This window comes from Carassius gibelio, chromosome B12 (genome assembly GCF_023724105.1).
Source record: "Carassius gibelio isolate Cgi1373 ecotype wild population from Czech Republic chromosome B12, carGib1.2-hapl.c, whole genome shotgun sequence".
In the NCBI taxonomy this organism is placed as follows: Eukaryota; Metazoa; Chordata; class Actinopteri; order Cypriniformes; family Cyprinidae; genus Carassius; species Carassius gibelio.
The window spans coordinates 23454130-23473164 of NC_068407.1; the positions used below are offsets into that span (position 1 = coordinate 23454130).

Genomic DNA, 19035 nt, shown 5'->3' on the forward strand with positions numbered 1-19035 from the left:
GGCAAATAACATACTTAGAATTTCACAAAACTTTGAACACACATCAGTATTTCTGATAGGAACTTAAATTGTGAATGGATTTTGGATAGCTTGAATGGTTTTGCCGTTGTGATTTTTTTAAATTACCTTACAAAGGGAATCATTATTGTATTTTTAAATTGCAGCTTCCAAACACGTCAAAGAATTTTTTAATACAGATGAAAAAGTCATTCTGAGGAAATATGCATAGTTTCACGACTTTACAACACTGTATGGATAACAGAAAACTAAAAAACTGTCAGACATCTCATCTCACTCTGTCCCTCTGTTTGATTATATGTGCTTCAGACTTCCATTGTCTGAGAGAAATTGCGCCCCTACAGGTGCAATTACCGGACTTTTACTTTCACTTTTAAATCGGTTAAAAATACAAATAAATACTTAGATTTAATTCACACTGACAAGCTAAACCAACATATCTGATTATTACCGGTTCAGGGCTCATGGATAAATTATTTCTGGCCAGAGATACGTGAGAAATAGGAGAGATGAATCACCGCTGTGACCACGAGCGTCTGGAGTAAAGAGCTCAGAGAAAACGAATTTATTCCTGTTTTAAAGCTTTTAAAAATAAATTATTACAGCGATATCACACAATCAACCAATTAGAACACACCAAGAGCTAAATTCAGATGTTTTTGAACTGTTTGTGTGAAAATGAAATATTTGTGGCTGCCTGTCTGAAATCACCGCCTCCGATCAGCGCGTACAGTGTCGAGCTCAAAACAAACGAATTTATTCTGGTTTAAGAGCTTTTTAAAATAAAATATTACCACAAATGCACACAATAAACCCACTGTAACACAACAAGAGGTAAATGCAGGTGTTTGTGACCAGTTTAAGAGTGCAAGACTATTTGAAAGCGCGACTGGCAGAATAACGAGACTGTCCTCCTCTTAAAAACGACCACATAGGTCGTTTGTGCAAGCAGCATATTACGACCTATTATTACGTTTTAAAATCAAGCGCCCTCTAGCGGCCGTATTACGACAGTCTCGTTTGTCGGGTGTGTCGTCATCAAATGACCTTTGACTGTCGTTACCATCGTTACCACCCAAAAAAAGGAGGCGTGACCCAACATCTTACCATGCGTTGTTGTCCAGGTTTGTAAACAATTTTATTTTATGGTTTATTTTTTAAGGTACTGTTCTGATTGTCTGCAATTAATGTCAAAGTAAGTGCAGTTTGACGTTTTCTTTACAAATATGTTGTGAATGCCAGTGAACGAATGTGTGGCAATCGCAACGAATCTGAAATGACCAGTGACCACAACACTTACCATATTTTTTTTTTTTACCATGATAACTGTTTTACTGTGGTATTTGTAGTTAAAAATCATTAACCACAATGCCATGCCTTTAATACCTTTTTGTAATGTAATTGTGATTCAGTGTTTTTTTTTTTTTTCAGTTTTGCAGTTTCTTCATATCACATACATCTCCAGCTCCTACAACAACATTCAGTGTCCAGCAGCTCTTTATGATGCTCTCTCTCTCTCTCTCTCTCTCTCTTTCTCTCTCACTCTCTCTCTCTCTCTCTCTCTCTCTCATTTTCGTTTCCTATTTTTCTGAACTGTAATTCATAAATAAGTCACACATATTTTTCTTTCTTTCTCTTGTTCATCATGGCATATTTTCACAGCTCAGAATCAGATTTTGATCAGTTCTTGTATTAACAGGGAACTTGTACTCGAAGCTCAACTTGAAGAAGTTTCCAGTGAAGATGAAGTCTTTCAAAGGTTCGACACAGGTAATGTTGAAGATATGTAGTTATAACTGATTTACTTTAATTAATTTATCCTTACTTTATGTTAATAACCTTCCTTATAGTCCTTCCTTTCAAATATTTTGTTCACAGATCATTTCTAACACACTGTCTAAACATGTATGTATTAAAACAACAACAACAACTTGTTACTTTTTCTTTATTCCAGCTGAAAAGGAAGACCATGGGCCTGTCAAACCTTGTTTGTGGAGAGGGATGAATTTGACCATCTTGTGTGTTTACGGAGAAGACCAAAAGCTGCTAAGGCAGATATTTCCAGAGGTACGTCTGTGTTGATCTGAGCACCTCGACAGAACTTTACTGCAGTTACATTTTGCACCGAATTTTATGTTTTTTACTTTTTTAAATACCTCACGACCCCATCAGTACAAACCCTGTGCTATGTCAAAGTATTAATAATTCAAACAATTTCAGCAAATTCATATGATATTGTACAAGCGTACTCTCCAGCTTTTCCTCCTGCTGTCATTGACCATCGCCTCAGCTCTCATGCAGACTGTGTCAGGAAATGCTGTGTAACTTGTCATGTGACACAAAAGGGGCCGGTTGCGTAAACATAGCTATTATGTTAAGACTGTGACCAACTAGCAGTTAACCAAGAGATAATCATATTTCTTAGTAAAATTGGACCAATCTATGTTTTTGTAACTGACTTTAAACAATTATGACAAGTCTAGAGTAAATCAAATTATATGGCTAACTTTTTTAAAGATTAGTTTAAGCAGTTTATGCAACCGGCCCCAGGTCTTTAATTTATTTGACCAAATTAGATCATTTAAAGGTGTTTACAACAAGAACAATAACTATAATGACTATTTTAGCATCGCTACCAACAAATTATAAAGTTCTGTTTATTATTATACACGCTGCAGTTATGTTGTCTTTAACCACTAGCCCGTTGCTAGGGGGAAGTCGTGGCTTAGTGCTTAGAAAGTTTGACTCTTAACCATAAAGTTGTGGGTTTGAGTCTCGGCCCGGCAATACGACTTTTTTTGTGCTGCCCCCAACTGCTCACCGGGCACCGTAACATAAATGATCCCCACTGCTCCGTGTGTGTGTGTTCACTGCTGTGTGTGTGCACTTTGGATGGGTTAAATGCAGAACAAGAATTCTAAGTATGGGTCACCATACTTGGCTGTATGTCACGTCACTTTCATTTGTTGTCAATGTTTTAATTATTCATCATGTTATAAATTCAATTTTTTCCTGTCTTGCAGGATTTCTGACAGATTACTGAGTCCTTCTCCATCAGCTCTCCACAATAGCAGCCCTTCCAAAAGCATCCACATCACTCTCTCTTGTGTGGCACATCTGCTCTCAGTCGTTAGCATGTCTACTTGTATTATTTCTCCTCTAGTCAACACTCCCATCTCTACTGTGAACACTCCTGTCACTATCACCATCCCACCTACTGTATTCTATATGCCATATATATATATATATATATATATATATATATATGTGTGTGTGTGTGTGTGTGTGTGACCTTTAAGTTCATTTAATGATAGAAATGCATTTTCCAGCTGAAAATGATTTATAAAATATAATTATTAATAACCGTTTTAGTTTGTCTTGCATATGTTCACAACAGAAGCGATCAGTGATTACAGGAGATTAAGAGGTAATCATGTGAAATATTAGTCTTAACAATATTTTTCTAATTAGTTAATCACTTTTAAATGAAAGAAAAGAATATGATTTCAGCTGGTGCCTTGCAACTCCTGGTTTGTAAAAATATTATTTGGCATTTTATAAACTTCTCTGCAAACAAATTGACAATTTTTATTTATTTATTCATTTTTTTTATTTTATATATATATTTTTATATTAGCCAATTTAGTTTTAAAGGGATTTTCTATTACATAATTCTGTCTGTACCTATTAGTTACTTTATCAATCAGTAAGTTGTTATATTTCACAATAATATATTATTTTTTTGTTTTTATTTCTTCATAGTGACAAACTAGAGAGAAAGAATGGTGTTATTTGCATTGTTTGTCTGAAAAGTTTGACATATCAATAAACACTGATATGGAAATTACTAAAAAAAATTATCCCTGTGTTTTTTAAATTGTATTTATTTATTTATTTTTATTATTATTTTCCTTTTTTTCTGTAGTTTAACTGGTAGAGCTAAAAATTGCAAGATTGTAAATACATCTCCAAAAAACACACAAGTGATTAAATGTATACATTTAATACACTATAAATATATAAATATAATATTATTTTTTCATACAGTATATGCAAAAATGTTGAGCTTAAATATTGTACATTAATATTAGGGTAAAGAATGTGTATAATCGCAAATATGAGGCCCTTGTTTGAAAATAAATAACTGTAATCAACAAATCTATTGCTGAATCAGGTTTACCCCACAATGCAAATCCGTCATTTTAGTTTTATATTTAGTGGGTGAAAATAAATTCACCACAAGAACCCGGAAAAGCCTGTCATGAATGGCCGTATATGGACAAGTAAGGGTGTCGCTTCTGCTCAACTGGATTTTCATTGGCTTTGAAATCCACTTGGCACTCGAGGACTCGCTGTGACTGGACTTTCTTTTAGCCCAAATTAAAAAACGTTTAATGTTGCAAAGTAAATTTTGCTGTAATTATTACGTCAATAGTACCTTCAGTTAACAATGGTGCATTGCTATATTTTGTGAAATTACCTCTTTACCGAGATCCTAACCTTAAACCTGAACATAACTTAATTGAACTACAAAAAACAGCGCCATGACTTTCACTTTCCATCGATAGAATGGCTAAGGCTTATGGGCAATGTAGTTTAAAATGTTTAATAATGAAATTGTGAAAAATACTTCTTTTTTTAAACAAAGGGATATCTAAGCATGTTTATTGTGCAAAGTTATATGACATATGTGAGAGGCAGGCTGACATTTTTTATTTTACTAAGAGTACTTTTATAAACACATGTATAGCACTTTTCTATGAATGTTTGAAAGCTGTGCCAAACATTATTTAGTAAACATAGCATAATGAGTTGTCCTACCAATTTTCTTTTTGAAACTATAATCAGATTTTGATTTACAGCCATTTGGAATGTTAATTGTTTTGCTCTTCAAGGGGACTCTACTGGGCCCCTGGGGATGGAAGGGCAGGAAAAAAATGCACAGCTCTATTCTCATCATTGGCAACAAACTGTTGAGACACATTTTGTAGGTTGTCTTTTCAAAAGCATACCATTATGTAAGTTGGAAGTCATAGTTATCTTAGAATTAAGACACCAGAAAATCAACATAAGTGCCCATTTGGAAAGAGCTCAATTTATTTCATAAGATCAAGAGCAATAATACAGTGCTAATAGTAAACAAAGACAACAAATACATATTCTGACATTTCATCAGACAAGGCCAATGTGTCATTCAGTAAGACAATGTGTGACAGTGTGCAGTTTATGGTTCCATACAATTCATGCAATTTAAAGAATCATAATATAAAATACCTAATTCATAAATCTCTGTAAAGAATGTCTCATCTTTGTCCTGCTCAGGAGCTAGACATCAGTAATGTGCATGAACATCTTCATTATAATACAGAACAGGATTCATGTTGATCTTTCCTTGATTCATCACCTTCAGTTGTGCATGAAGTCCATGCAGTCTCTTCTAATGCAGCTCTTCATCTAACTAAATTTCATTAATATTACTAAATGTTCATGTCTTCATCAAAACAACCATGGTGATTATATGTGTTGTTTACAAAATTAAATGGTGTATCTACCAAAAAACCATCTCTAGTACAGAATATTCACCATACTTGATTATCCAACACCATACGCAATATTTTACTAGGATGCAGCATAAAGACAGATAAATAAGCATATTAAGACAAATTATATTCAAGTGAAATAAAAATGGGTTACATTAAAACCATTTTATTTTAATCAGATGAAGAAACCCAGATGAAGGCATGGTGAAATGTCTTGAGCACCAAAGAATCACATCCAGTTTCCTTCTCATCATCAGAGCTCTCCTGGTTTTCTTCAAATCCATGTCTCTATCATGATCTTCTTCAATGTCATAAACAATTTGCAATTGTTATCCAGCACAACAATACAACTGATGAACAAGTCATGTGACCAATTCAAATCAAATCATTTTATTATCACAATACCATGAATGCAAGTATACAGGTGGTAAAATGCTTTTCTGCAAACTGCAGCATGACAAGTACTGAATATATTTGCAACACATATACAGTATCAAAAATATAAACCGTATACATAAGAGCTCAATACAGGTAGAAAATATAGTGCAATACTATACTATACAGAGAGAACAAAATGAAAACAATTAACAACAATCACTGTATACTGTAGATATACCTCTGCCCACTGCTCCGGGTGTGTGTTCACAGTGTGTGTGTGTTCACTGCTCTGTGTGTGTGCACTTCGGATGGGTTAAATGCAGAGCACAAATTCTGAGTATGGGTCACCATACTTGACTGTATGTCACGTCACTTTCACTTTCAGTACAGTATGAATTAGTGCAAACAGAATATCAGGTTGCAGAATAATAGTGAGTCAGAGTCCAGTCAGTGTAGCTGATAGAGTGCAGTGCACACAGTATGAGGCTGCTGGTGTGTGTATGTGTGTGTGTGTGTGTGTGTGTGTGGTGTTACTGGTACGAGTTCAGTTCAGTCTGATTGCCTGTTGAAGGAACTTGTTTTGCAGTCTGCTGGTGCTGGTTCTGTGATAATGTCTGTCTGATGGTGATGTTGAGAGCAATCCATGGCTCGTGTGGCTGGAGTCTCTGACGGTCCTCAACAAAAGAAAAACCTTGCGTAGATGTCCTGGAGAGACAAAATCATTGTGTCAATTATATATTATTATTATTTAGAATTGTTGTAATGGACATACCATTGATTCCTGTTGAAGGTTGTTGGAGGTATGGGCTCTCAGTTGTGAAGTTTCTTTTATGGCCGTAACATCTGTGCAGTCACACAGCTGTTTGGGAATTCAGTCTTCACAGTTTCAGGCTGCAGCGCTGCATTTGGTGACCATTGACTCCTCCATCTCTGGCCTCAGACCCGCTTCTCTTTAGTCTGGAGTGAAGACAAATGTTCTCAGTACCAGCTTTCCTTCTACTGCAGTCTTTCTGTACAAGTAGAAAATAATAAAAACAGTCATAACAAATCAGTTATGTATTGAAAACTCATAGTACATATGAAGACTTCAGATGCAAAGGCATCTAAGTTCCACCTGAAGTTTTCTTCTAAAATTCTTCTTAGAAGAACATTTCATACAGAACTTAAAGGCTTTTGCATCTGAAGTCTTCATATACAACACATCTCGTTCTTCATTTCTCCATCAACTGACTTCATCCTCCTTCAAAAACTGTAAGTCCATAAGAAAAATAGTTTTGGTGAATACAGGTGCAGGTGTCAGTACTCACCATATTCAGTCATTTTCTGCCCAAATTCCAGAAATGATGCCCTGATGATTTGTTCATTCTAGGACTTATAAAAAGATGTATATGTGAAAAATGATAATTGCTGACTTGAATAGAGATCAACATCATATGCTGTACTAATGCATTGCTTGAATACAGACACATCAATGGGGATGAGCACCTTTTCACTCTTTTCTGTTTGGGCACAATAGAGCCATGTTCATTCCTCATCCCCAACAGGACTGATGTTCTTTGTGTTTTTGCTCTTCAGCTGTAAAACAAAAATATGTCTATTAACCCCATGTTTAATTACTATTGCTTATTACATATGAATTAAGACAGATATAATTAAGTAAATTCACCAAAAGATTCAGGTTAGAGGATTAAATGAATATTGATTACAATTTTCTACAAACCTTTCTTGGAGAGGGCTGATCATGACAGGAACTTGCTGAGCCACACTAGTAGACATTCAGTTGACAAACCTGAAAGAGGCCATCATGCAACCATCCGCTCTGTTTGTACCTTACAACAGAGCAAGAGAGAATGTGTGAGTGAGTGGAGAGAGTAAAGGACTAAGATGAAGACAAACAAGCAAAGAAAGGCAAAATCTTGCGTTTGAGTTTAATAAAATGAGAGGGAAGAAAGCTGTATCTTCAAGCTATATTATTCTCAATTATTTTCTACACTATAACATGCAGCAGGATTGTTGTAAGCAGTTTAAAGACCTCTTCATACCAAGGATGAGTCCATACTTAATGACACAGAGGAACAACATCAGTGGAATATATTTTCCAGCTGATGAACATTAAACAGCCAATCAAAATGCACATTTCAAAAGCTTGATCATTTAAAGTGGCAGACATCAACGTCGCTGCAGTGTGTATATTAATAAACATAACTTTATCATTGGTTGATGTTGGTGTGGATGCTAAAATAGTTATTGTAGTTACTATTCTTGGTGTGAACAGCCTTAAATGATCTAATTTGGCCAAATTAACTGAAGATCTGATGTGTCACATGACAAGTTACACAGCATTTCCTGACTTGCTTTTAAACAGACGTGTTCAATTAAAATCAACATGGAAATAAAGGCAGACTGTGAGGTGCGGACAGATATCATGTACTGTTAGAACGGGTTAAGACGGTGCTAATAAAGAATACAGTGGACTCAATATAAACTTTAGGATATAACGCTCTGACTACTTAAAATGGACACAGTCTGCATGAGAGCTGAGGCGATGGTCAATGACAGCAGGAGGAAAAGCTGGAGAGTACGCTTGTACAATATCATATGAATTTGCTGAAATTGTTTGAATTATTAATACTTTGACATAGCACAGGGTTTGTACTGATGGGGTCGTGAGGTATTTAAAAAAGTAAAAAACATAAAATTCGGTGCAAAATGTAACTGCAGTAAAGTTCTGTCGAGGTGCTCAGATCAACACAGACGTACCTCTGGAAATATCTGCCTTAGCAGCTTTTGGTCTTCTCCGTAAACACACAAGATGGTCAAATTCATCCCTCTCCACAAACAAGGTTTGACCGGCCCATGGTCTTCCTTTTCAGCTGGAATAAAGAAAAAGTAACAAGTTGTTGTTGTTGTTTTAATACATACATGTTTAGACAGTGTGTTAGAAATGATCTGTGAACAAAATATTTGAAAGGAAGGACTATAAGGAAGGTTATTAACATAAAGTAAGGATAAATTAATTAAAGTAAATCAGTTATAACTACATATCTTCAACATTACCTGTGTCGAACCTTTGAAGGACTTCATCTTCACTGGAAACTTCTTCAAGTTGAGCTTCGAGTACAAGTTCCCTGTTAATACAAGAACTGATCAAAATCTGATTCTGAGCTGTGAAAATATGCCATGATGAACAAGAGAAAGAAAGAAAAATATGTGTGACTTATTTATGAATTACAGTTCAGAAAAATAGGAAAGGAAAATGAGAGAGAGAGAGAGAGAGAGAGAGAGAGAGAGAGAGAGAGAAAGAGAGAGAGAGAGAGAGAGAGAGCATCATAAAGAGCTGCTGGACACTGAATGTTGTTGTAGGAGCTGGAGATGTATGTGATATGAAGAAACTGCAAAACTGAAAAGAAAAAAAACACTGAATCACAATTACATTACAAAAAGGTATTAAAGGCATGGCAAATGTGTTACTTAACTAAAGAGTACACAATAAGCACAGTTACTGTGGTGAAAAGCATGGTAACGTGTTTATACTACAAATACCAAAGTAAAACTACAGTTATGACGGGAGATACATTGAGTTGTGGTTACTGAGGTTTTATAACACGTGACATGGTTCAGCGACATGTTACTATGGTAAAAACATGGTAAATGCGCGACTTTTACATGACCTCTTTCCACCACAGGCGAATTTCAAACGAATATCACAATGAAAACTAACTTTATAAAGCTGCAGATTTCGATTAAATGATTTGAACGTCAAACTGGTTTAATAGGACATACAGTGTCCAGTATCGATTTGAAAATAAAAACTCATATTATTCATAAACGATCGACTACTTTATGAGACGGGAGAAAACCTTACCTGTACATGTCTCGAAGTCATCTAAAATCCATATCATCAAAATCCACGAACATCTGGGAGAGTTTAAATCAAACAATTCAAAACGCAAATAGCGAACATGTTAAAATAAACCCACAATGCATTTAGGCGAAAGTTCATTTATCATACCTCCTGTTGCCAATAGGGGCGATAATTTAGAGAACGCTCGTGTGGGTCGTATTTATGGATAGTGACAAACGACCCATACGGTCGTATGAGTTGGAGGACTTGTTGAGAATAACATATCTCTCGAGCTGCAGGTTTCTGGCTTTCGTCGTACGAACGAACACATCACGGACAAGATTATTTCAAAACACATAATAGCTTGGCGAATATAAACGAAAACAGCCACGTGAACATAAACTGGATCTACTGGATTTGAATATTAAAGTGACCACATTTACCACTTGCTTCTGTCTTCAATTTTAATCTATATAAAAAAGGAAACTCATTCGACTTGGCTGCTTTTTTAATGTGTGCGTACTTATTTATTTACCTTTTTATACATTTTGTATAATTTCATAGTATGTGTATTACAATTATAAAAACAAAAATAAATTTAGCCACTCACATAGAAATAGCTTAGGCCTTAACCTTTTTCTGACAGTTTTAGGGATTTTTAAAAATCCTAAAAAAAACTTATTTGTGCTGCAAATAATAATTTCAAACTCATTTGATACTGACCTATGACATCCTGTGACATTATATTTATTTTAACTTACATAATCTCATGGATGTAACAGTAAATCTGTTCAGCTCACAGATCAATACTAAGCTGTAATGCAAGCAGAACTTTCACAAATGCTTATGAGTTTTTTTAAGGATTTGATAACACTGTAAAATAATGTCTAATTTGTTAACATTAGCAAATGCATTGATAACACTTTATAATAACTGCACTCATTATTAAATAGTCAGTTCATGCTTTATAAAGCCTTGTCCCAATATTAATAGTCAGTAGTAAGCAGTTTATAAATACAGCTATAAATAGCTTGTCCTTGGTTTATAAGCACATTTATTAAAAAGGAGAGTAAGTTATCTTCCTATGAAAAATAAAAGATAAAAATAAACAAACAACAACACAGATTGATACAGAACTCAGAAATTTTATTGTGGATTTATGATAAAATCAGCCTGTAAATGAATTCATACTCCTCCTCATACTACTCCATACTCCTGTTTCAACATTATGCCAATATACTGAGATGTTAAATTGTGAATGGGTTTAGGATAGCTTAAATGGTGTTGCCATAGAGATTTATTAAAGTAACATAAAAAAATACAATAGTTATTTTACTATATCTTTACAATTTTTCATTCTAACTTTTCATATTTTTTTATATAAGTAGAAGTCCTCATTTGAAGGAAGCACAGTAAGTTTCATAGCTTTATCATTTTCAAGAGCCAGCATAAAATTTAAACTATCATAACTTATAAATCAAGCTTGCAATTCTTAGTACCTATAATGGCCACCAGAGGGAGCTATAGGATTACTTTTAAATAATTATTGTAGAAACGAGTATGATTTAAATCATTTATAGAAATCTTTCAAATAAAATAATATGTATTTTAGGAATTTTACTGATAAAATGACCCTCACTTAATTAGAATAACAAGCTGAAGTATTGTGAACTGTATATTAAGAATAATTCTTTATAGGCTTTATGGACAGATACGTTTTGAGTGACTCTTGAAGGATCAGCACCACATCCTCTTTTACCACTGTTTAAATAATTAATCTTACAGAACAGGTGTGAATGAATTTTGGATAGCTTGAATGGTTTTGTCGTGGTGATTTTTTGAAATAATAGTGAAATAAAAAAGTTTTTAGCAAAGATTTAAAAATAGACAAGGAAGGAGCCAGTCTGATCTCTAAAGGCAGGGTATTCCAGAGTCGTGGCCCAGCCACTGCAAATGCACGCTCCCCTCTACGCTCCCCTCTATCCTTTAAAACCTCACTGCCAGAGGGATATTGTGAATGCATGTGCCCGCTGGGCACAGTTTACCTGATGCCACTGGGGTGGTGATGGCATTGGTGGCTTGAGCCCGCCATCGCTGCTTGCAGCTATATTTTATTATTAGGGCTCAAGCCCGAAGGGGCGAAGAGCCCTATTGTTCTTCTAAGGATTATTAGGGCTCAAGCCCGAAGGGGCGAAGAGCCCTATTGTTCTTCTAAGGATTATTAGGGCTCAAGCCCGAAGGGGCGAAGAGCCCTATTGTTCTTCTAAGGATTATTCTTATTATTATTAGGGCTCAAGCCTGGAGGGCGAGAGCCCTATTGTTTTCCTTAGGATTATTTTTTATTATTATTATTATTATTATTATTTTTTTCTAACGTTACGGGGGTTTTTGGGGTCCTTAACATGCTCGAAAACTCTTGAAAATTGGCACACAGATTGGAACCTGCGGCCATTAGGGTCGGGCAGAGACTGATACACGGGCGTGGCACAGGGGCTCTACAGCGCCCCCTGGAATACTGAGGGCCATATATCATACATACTTGCACGTAGACACATGAAACTCGGTACACATGTAGATCTCATTAAACCAAACAACTTTCGTACTGCATGTCATAGGCTCCGCCCAACAGGAAGTTGGCTATTTAGGGTTTATTATTCATATTTTTGGTCAAAGTTGTGGGGGCTTTTGGGGTCCCTAACATACTCAAAAACTCTTGAAAATTTGCGCACACTTTGGAATCTGTGCCCTTTAGGAGCCTGCAGAGGCTGGGACCCGGGCGTGGCACAGGGACTCTACGGCGCCCCCTGGAACACAGTCATAAATGTTGATGTATAGCTCACACATACTTGCACATATTCATATGAAACTCAGTACACATATAGATCTCATCGTGCCGAACAACTTCCGTATTGCATGTCACTGGGCTCCGCCCAACAGGAAGTCAGCTATTTAGAGTTATGTAAAAAGCGCATGCTCTGGAATTTGATATACTTGTCATAGGTTTTTTACTCGTTTACCACCAAACTCGGTCAACATGATCTCAAGACATTGGGGATGAAAAATTGCCAGGGGATTTTTGATATCTCGAAAGGTTTGCTCGTGGCGAGGCGTTGAAATTATGGCGAGAAATGAGAAACAGGAAGTGTCTAATACCGTCCACATACATTTCCTGATTTTAATCAAACTTCATCAGATTATTCGTTGTATGATGTCGATCGCATATATGTGACTATTAGGAGTCAAAGTTATAGCGCCACCAACTGGCAGAAGGAAGTGTGTCATTTTCAAAATGATTTGAATTCAGCATCTTATTATTACTCGATTTGCTTCAAACTTCATCAGAATAATGTTAAAACACAGCCGATATAAATCTGCAAGGGGGATATTGATATCTAAAAAATTGTTGGCGTGGCAACATGTCAAACTGGAATACTTCTCAGGTGATTTTGAGGCAAATAACATACTTAGAATTTCACAAAACTCTGAACACACATCAGTATTTCTGATAGGAACTTAAATTGTGAATGGATTTTGGATAGCTTGAATGGTTTTGCCGTGGTGATTTTTTTAAATGACCTTACAAAGGGAATCATTATTGTATTTTTAAATTGCAGCTTCCAAACACGTCAAAGAATTTTTTCATACAGATGAAAAAGTCATTCTGAGGAAATATGCATAGTTTAACGACTTTAAAACACTGTATGGATAACAGAAAATTAAAAAAACTGTCAAGACATCTCATCTCACTCTGTCCCTCTGTTTGAGTATATGTGCTTCAGACTTCCATTGTCTGAGAGAAATAGCGCCCCTACAGGTTCAATTCCCGGACTTTTACTTTCACTTTTAAATCGGTTAAAAATACAAACAAATACTTAGATTTAATTCACACTGACAAGCTAAACCAACATATCTGATTATTACCGGTTCAAGGCTCATGGATAAATTATTTCTGGCCAGAGATACGTGAGAAATAGGAGAGATGAATCACCGCTGTGATCACGAGCGTCTGGAGTAAAGAGCTCAGAGAAAACGAATTTATTCCTGTTTTAAAGCTTTTAAAAATAAATTATTACAGCGATATCACACAATCAACCAATTAGAACACACCAAGAGCTAAATTAAGATGTTTTTGAACTGTTTGTGTGAAAATGAAATATTTGCAGCTGCCTATCTGAAATCACCGCCTCCGATCAGCACGTACAGTGTCCAGCTCAAAACAAACGAATTTATTCTTGTTTAAGAGCTTTTTTAAATAAAATATTACCACAAATGCACACAATAAACCCATTGTAACACAACAAGAGCTAAATGCAGGTGTTTGTGACCTGTTTAAGTGTGCAAGACTATTTGAAAGCGCGACTGGCAGAATAACATGTATCTCTCGAGCTGCAGGATTCTGCCTTTCGATGTACGAACGACCACATAACGGACAAGATTATTTCAAAATACATAATAGCTTGGCGAATATAAACGAAAATAGCCACGTGAACATAAACTGGATCTACTGGATTTGAATATTAAAGTGACCACATTTACCACTTGCTTCTGTCTTCAATTTTAATCTATATAAAAAAGGAAACTCATTCGACTTGGCTGCTTTTTTAATGTGTGCGTATTTATTTATTTATCTTTTTATACATTTTGTATAATTTCATAGTTTGTGTATTACAATTATAAAAACAAAAATAAAATTAGCCACTCACATAGAAATAGCTTAGGCCTTAACCTTTTTCTGACAGTTTTAGGGATTTTTAAAAATCCTAGAAAAACCTTATTTGTGCTGCAAATAATAATTTCAAACTCATTTGATACTGACCTATGACATCCTGTGACATTATATTTATTTTAATTTACATAATCTCATGGATGTAACAGTAAATCTGTTCAGCTCACAGATCAATACTAAGCTGTAATGCAAGCAGAACTTTCACAAATGCTTATGAGTCATTTAAGGATTTGATAACACTGTAAAATAATGTCTAATTTGTTAACATTAGCAAATTCATTGATAACACTTTATAATAACTGCACTCATTATTAAATAGTCAGTTCATGCTTTATAAAGCCTTGTCCCAATATTAATAGTCAGTAGTAAGCAGTTTATAAATACAGCTATAAATAGCTTGTCCTTGGTTTATAAGCACATTTATTAAAAATGAGAGTAAGTTATCTTCCTATGAAAAATAAAAGATAAAAATAAACAAACAACAACACAGATTGATACAGAACTCAGAAATTTTATTGTGGATTTATGATAAAGCCTGCAAATGAATTCATACTCCTACTCATACTACTCCATACTCCTTTTTCAACATGATGCCAATATACTGAGATGTTAAATTGTGAATGGGTTTAGGATAGCTTAAATGGTGTTGCCACAGAGATTTATTAAAGTAACATAAAAAAATACAATAGTTATTTTACTATATCTTTACAATTTTTCATTCTAAATCTTCATAATTTTTTATATAAGTAGAAGTCCTCATTTGAAGGAAGCACAGTAAGTTTCATAGCTTTATCACTTTCAAGAGCCAGCATAAAATTTAAACTATCATAACTTATAAATCAAGCTTGCAATTCTTAGTACCTATAATGGCCACCAGAGGGAGCTATAGGATTACTTTTAAATAATTATTGTAGAAACGAGTATGATTTAAATCATTTATAGAAATCTTTCAAAAAAAAAAATGAATTGTATATATTTTACTGATAAAATGACCCTCACTTAATTAGAATAACAAGCTGAAGTATTTTGAACTGTATATTAAGAATAATTCTTTATAGGCTTTATGGACAGATACATTTTGAGTGACTCTTGAAGGATCAGCCCCACATCCTCTTTTACCACTGTTTAAAGAATGTATCTTACAGTACAGGTGCGGATGAATTTTGAATGGCTTGAATGGTTTTGTCGTGGTGATTTTTTGAAATAACAGTAAAAAAGTAACCAGTAAATGTCTTTTATTTTTTTAAGTGCAGCTTCTAAACACTTCAAAAAAATGTACACATAGAAGACAAGTCATTCTGAGCAAATATGCATAGTTTCATGACTATACAACACTATATGGATGATAGAAAATTAAAAAACTATCATACATCTGATGTCACTCTGTCCCTCTGTCACTGTGGGTAATGTGTGTGTGTGTGTGTGTGTGTGTGTGTGTTAAGTGAATTAGGTGTGAAACTAAAGCCCCTTTCACACTGCACGTCGGACCCGCAATATTCCCGTAACATTGCCTGGTCGCCTTCTGTGTGAAAGTAACCACGTCCCACAATTGATTACCGAATCGAACCCGGGTCGGGGACATAGTAACATTGCGGTAATCGATCCGGAACGAGCGCTGTGTGAACAAAAGCCAGATCTAATTCGGTATCGAAGTGATGACGCGCGTTATCGCGCGACTCTTTTACCGGCTGTTTTGAAGGAAGATCAACATTCGCGACGAAAACACATGTGTAAACTGTAATGAAGCAGAGATCAGTTAGTTCCTCACTTTCCGCGCTGACGCAGAGATCGTTTGCTTGCTTCAGTGAAAGTATAACGTGCCAAGCGTTGTCGACTCGTACATTACACGTCACGCGCTGATGTCACGTGTCGTTACGGGATCTTCAGGGGTTGTGTGTGAAAGCACGCACATATACCGGGTCATCACTGGCTGTGTGAAAGTGCCAAATCTAGCGACCAGGGAACAATTACAGGAACACTTTACCCCTGTATTTGCCGGAATGGCAGTGTGAAAGGGGCTTATCAGGGAGCATTTAGTCTCCAGTGCCAACATTTTACAAAACTGCCACTTTCCTGGAGTCTCAGAATTACAATGTGTCAGGTTCTGAGAGATCTAAGATTCAAAAAAATGATTTAATTAGAATACCATGAAGTATTGTGAAATACTATATATTAAGACTTTATATATAGGCTTTATGAACAGATTAGAGTGACTCGTGAAGGACCAGCACCACCTACTCTTGTTCGATGGTTTGAGGAATATATCTTCCAGAATCCGGGATTAAGATTTAGGAGCTCATTTTTATTCCACCTCCTTTCCTGAAAGTTTGTCTTGCAGAATTGACTAAAAATTAATCTTCACATTAATTCCTAATTATTTTGCAATTATTTTTGTCAGTTCTTCTTGACCTGTTTTTTTTTTCTTCTTCTTTTCTGAACTCATGACCCAGTCAGCATTTTTGTACAATGGTCAAGTCTTAACTTATCCATTTCTGTATTGCATTTGTGTTTGATATTTCTCATGGGTATTTCATAATTTTCGACTTTGAGTTAAAACAGTTTGAGTTAAAACTCTTTTTTAGCGCATTTCATCTGTAAAAGAAAACATGCCTAATAATTCTGCACATGAATATAAGGAGTTTTTCTCTTCCAGCTTTCCTGGACTATTGTATAGCACTCATAAATGATTAAATAAAAAATAATGGTAGTTATTAAGATTGATATGGTTTGGAATTGGTAAAATGTGCTTGGAAAAAAATCACAATAAAACAATGTTTTAATGTTTAAGTTTGGAATATTAACTGACATGAATGAATGCTATATAAATATTGTTCATGTTAACATAATGTTTATAAATGAAATATATATTTATATATGTATATATATTTATATATGTATATATATATATATATATATATATATATATATATATATATATATATATATATATATATATGTATATATATATATATTGTTCTGTGAATGCGATTTTAAAGTCTAGATGATTCGGATTAACCCTTTAACCGCCATTTCCTTTAAAACCTCACTGCCAGAGGGATATTGTGAATGCATGTGCCCGCTGGGCACAGTTTACCTGATGCCACCGGGGTGGCGATGGCATTGGTGGCTTGAGCCCGCCATCGCTGCTTGCAGCTATATTTTTTTTTATTTTTTATTAAACCTTCCGGGGGTTTTTGGGGGCCTTAACATGCTCAAAAACTCTTGAAAATTGGCACACACATTGGAATCTGCGGCCATCAGGACGCCACAGAGACTGGGACCCGGGCGTGGCACAGGGGCTCTACAGCGCCCCCTGGAACACAGTCAGAAATCTTGAACCATAGCTCACACACACTTGCATGTATTTATATGAAACTCAGTACACTTGTAGATCTCATTGAGCTGAACAACTTTCGCGCTCTATGTCAAAGGCTCCGCCCAACAGGAAGTCAGCTATTCAGGGCTGTTTAAAAAAAGCATGCTCTGGAATTTGAAATACTCCTCTGAGGTTTTCAACCCGTTCGCCACGAAACTCGGTGAACATGATCTCAAGACATTGGGGATGAAAAATTGCGAGGGGATTTTTGATATCTCGAACGGTTTGCCCGTGGCGAGGCGTGGAACTTATGGCGAGAAATGAGAAACAGGAAATGTCTAATAACATCCACATACATTTCCTGAATTTGATCAAACTTCATGGGTTTGTTCGTTGTATGATACCGATTGTATATATGTGACTATTAAGAGTCAACATTATAGCGCCACCAACTGGCAGCAGGAAGTGTGTCATTTTCCAAATGCTTTGAATTCAGCATCTTATTTTTACTCGATTTACTTAAAACTTCATCAGAATAATGACAAAACACGGCCGATGTAAATCTGTTGTGGGGATATTGATATCTGATATAGTGTTGCCATGGCAATGTGTCAAACTTGAATGTTCTGTTATGGTGAGTTTGAGGCAGACAACAAGCTCAGATTTACATGAAACTCAAAACACATATCAGTATTAGTGATAGCTAGACAATGGCAAAAGCTTTTAAAAGGGCGTGAAGGAGGCACTCTATAGCGCCACCTTTTGTCAAAAGTGGGGGGGTTAGTTTTAGCTACAGACACCAAACTTGGTACATAAATTGTTCTTTTCAAGACGGACAACTTTCTAATTCACAGTCATCAGCTACGATCAACAGGAAGTCAGCTATTTTGATTTGAATGTGGATTTTTTTTTTACATTTAGCTGTGAATTAATGCATACTGCTCAGAGGAGAGTAACACTATACTCACCAAACTTTGTCTACATGATGCCAAAACATTTTAAACAACTTAAATTGCCAATGGATTTTGGATAGCTTGAACGGTTTTGTCGTGGTGATTTTTTTAAATGACAGTAAAAATGGAATTATTAATTGTCCTGCATTTTTAAATTCCAAACACTTCAAAACCTTTTTTCATACAGAAAAAAAGTCATTCTGAGTAAATATGGATAGTTTCACGACTTTACAACACTGTATGGATAACAGAAAATTAAA

At 35.4% G+C, this 19035-nt stretch overlaps 2 long non-coding RNA genes across 6 annotated transcripts; one reads left to right on the forward strand and one right to left on the reverse strand.

Moving 5' to 3' along the window:
- The first annotated feature begins 917 nt into the window (after nt 1-917).
- On the forward strand, nt 918-3721 carry LOC127968960 (uncharacterized). Its single transcript, XR_008156187.1, has 4 exons — nt 918-1142; nt 1450-1788; nt 1973-2085; nt 3042-3721. It is a non-coding gene; the product is annotated as an uncharacterized LOC127968960 (long non-coding RNA).
- A 2211-nt stretch (nt 3722-5932) lies between these two features.
- LOC127968959 (uncharacterized) lies at nt 5933-9969 on the reverse strand. 5 transcript variants are annotated; one of them, XR_008156185.1, is made up of 9 exons: nt 9949-9969; nt 9802-9854; nt 8994-9336; nt 8697-8809; nt 7657-7765; nt 7422-7511; nt 7244-7307; nt 6709-6946; nt 5933-6641 (listed from the first exon to the last, which is right to left on the reverse strand). It is a non-coding gene; the product is annotated as an uncharacterized LOC127968959 (long non-coding RNA). The 5 variants fall into 5 exon arrangements; XR_008156184.1 differs by having other exon boundaries at nt 8994-9854; nt 9949-9963; XR_008156183.1 differs by lacking the exon at nt 9949-9969 and having other exon boundaries at nt 9802-9944.
- Nucleotides 9970-19035: the final 9066 nt, after the last annotated feature.